General features: G+C 42.6%; 1 non-coding gene across 1 annotated transcript; it reads left to right on the top strand.

Annotated features, from left to right (window-relative positions):
* Positions 1-912: 912 nt before the first annotated feature.
* LOC112400099 (small nucleolar RNA SNORD58) lies at positions 913-977 on the top strand. Its single transcript, XR_003003368.1, has one exon. It is a non-coding gene; the product is annotated as a small nucleolar RNA SNORD58 (small nucleolar RNA).
* Positions 978-2,854: the final 1,877 nt, after the last annotated feature.

The following is a 2,854-nucleotide window of genomic DNA, read 5'->3' as shown; positions in this document are numbered from 1 at the left end:
CATGCTCTGTTGGACTGCCTTCTTGCCTTGGTCTCAGAAAAGCTCCAATCCTGGGCTTCCCTCTCCCTTGGACACTTTAGGGTCCTTGTGGGGGATGGGATCACTCCTCTCACCAAGTCAGGGGTTTCCATGGGAGTTGGCAGGGCAAGGGAAGGAGGGAAGGTTGGGTTGGACTTTGAAAGCCAAGTTGTCTGGCAGAAGTCGTCGGGGTGTTGGTTTAAACCCTGGAATATCACTTGGCTGGGGTGTTGGAAATCCAAGGAGCTCTTCTTCTCTGGTGTTCCAGTATCTCTTTCAGAATCCTCTATGACCAATGATGCTGATTGGTTACAGAAAAGGAAAAAAATTCAAGGAGTGGGCTAGAACAATGAGAAGAAATTTCTTCTATGAGAAGAAATTTTCATCATAGTGTTTGGTTTGTGTTTACTTCCTATGGAAGCTTCTATTGAGGTTATCAACAATTCTGGGGGAAATGATTATGGACAGAATGATCATTACAATGATCACTACACTTCTTTTTTTTTTAAGTAACAAATTGCTTCTATTGCTGAGAAAATCTCAAACATTCTGAATTGAATTCTTAAAATGTATGCCAGTGTGCTCTCAGAGAAATATAGTGTGAGCCACTTATGTAATTAAAAAAAAAATTTAGTAGCCACATTGAAAAATATATAAAGGCACACTTGAAGTTCATTTTAATAATATGTTTTACATAACTCAATATACCCAAAATATAGCATTTCAATATACAATCAATATATACATTTCATTAATGCAGTATTGGAAATAACACACGTGCCCAGCACATGTACCACAATACAACAGGACCTAACAGGATGTAATGTTAAGGTGAAATGTAGTCCGACCATAACTGTACATTCCTTCAGTTTTTATATTAAAATTAAAAATTCACTGCAGTGATGTGTTTCTTAGGACACCTTTGAATCTTCTGTGAAAATAAACCGATTCTGAGCAGCCACACTTTGGTCAGTGATCAACAGTATACAATGAACACTCTGCATTAGGATTTGTGGAATTGGGTAAAACTACCAGAGAACTGCTTGACAACCTAGCATACAAATCAAGAATACTCATGAAACTGCCCAGGCCATTAAGGGTATGCATCTCCAAAAAGCCACCAAGTATCTGAAGGATATCACTTTACAGAAGCAATGTGTGCCATTCCGCCGTTACAATGGTAGAGTTGGTAGGTGGTCCCAGGCCAAACAGTGGTGCTGGACACAGGGTTGGTGGCACAAAAAAAAGTGCTGAATTTTTACTGGACAATGCTCAAAAATGCAGAGAGTAATGCTGAACTTAAGGGCTTAGATGAAGATCCTCTGGTCACTGAGCACATCCAGGTGAACAAAGCCCCAAAGACGTGGCACAGGACTTACAGAGCTCACAGTCAGATCAACCCATACATGAGTTCTCCCTGCCACGTTGAGATGATCCTCACTGAAAAAGAACAGATTGTTCCTAAACCAGAGAGGAGGTTGCACAGAAGAAAAAGATATCCCAGAAGAAACTGCAGAAACAAAAACTTACAGCCCAGGAATAAATTCCACAAAAAATAAATGCAAATAAGAATTTAAAAAAAAATTCAGTCCTTCAGTCATACTAGCCACATTTCAAATACTCAATAGCCACCTGCAGCTAGTGGCTACCATATTAGATAGTACAGGTCTACGCTAAGACCCATAATCCATTTTCTTGTTCGCAAGTTTAATGCTGTCGTCATCACTGTCATCATCACCACCATCACAAGGGCTTACTGAGCATGTAAGTGCCAGGCATTGTGCCAGGTTCCTTTGTGAGGGATGACATTCTCTGGGATTAGACTCACTGGATTTGCACACTGGCTCTTCCATGTACTGTCTGTGTTACCTGGAGCAAGCAACCTCAACTTCTTCGCCTGTAAGATGGGGACAGTAATGGCAGTGCCTTCTGAGGGCTTTTGTGAGGAAGACAAGGCCATGCTGGGCCGGGAGTCAGCTCCTGATAAATGATAAGGAGCTCTGACTCATTTTCTTGCTTGAGGGGACCTACCGCGGCTGAGATAATGTTTAGGCCCTATCTCAATGCAGGGACGCATCTCTTCCTCATGAGGGTCTTACCTCTCCCTGGAAGCGTATGTCCCGAAGCACCAGAAGCAGCCACCACAACTGACTTCTCAAAGTCAGTGGCCTGAGCGTAGGTGGACAAAGGACACAAACCACAATTTGACAGGTGGTTGTCTGTGTCCTTCCCAGCTCTTATTTGATCTCAACTTTTCTGTCCTAAATTCATTAGTCTGGGGCTGAAATCTAAAAGAGCCTAGTGTGGGAATGTGGCTTTCATTCAGATTTTAGTCCTCTGAGATGTTTTTTTGAAAGGTGACACTGTGATACAGCAGAAAGGAAGTGAGGAGGCCTGGATAGGCAGGTTACTTTGGCCCTCTGAGCCTCAGTTTCCTCATTTGTGAATTGAGGTTAATGACATGTACCTGGCAGTGTTGCTTTGAGGTTAAATGTGAAAGTGTATTTAAGAAAGCCTCTAACACTCTCTGTCGTCCATGTTCAATAATCAATAACTGATGATGAATCCATGTATTAGATGATTTATGTTGGGATGCTTTTATTTTTAAATATATATTTGTTTATTTATTTATTTAGCTGCATCAGGTCTTAGTTGTGGCACGTGGGATCTTTGTTGCAGCATGGGGGATCTTTCATCGTGGCACGTGGGCTCCAGAACGCGAGGGCATAGTTGCAGCACGCAGGCTCTCTAGTGGTGGCGCATGGGTTCTAGAGTGCGAGGGCTTAGTTGTCCTGTGGCATGTGGGATCTTGGTTCCCTGCCCAGGGATCGAACCC

Source organism: Neophocaena asiaeorientalis, unplaced genomic scaffold (genome assembly GCF_003031525.2).
Source record: "Neophocaena asiaeorientalis asiaeorientalis breed wild unplaced genomic scaffold, Neophocaena_asiaeorientalis_V1.1 scaffold292, whole genome shotgun sequence".
Classification (NCBI taxonomy): Eukaryota; Metazoa; Chordata; class Mammalia; order Artiodactyla; family Phocoenidae; genus Neophocaena; species Neophocaena asiaeorientalis.
This window is presented reverse-complemented; position numbering and strand designations above follow the sequence as displayed.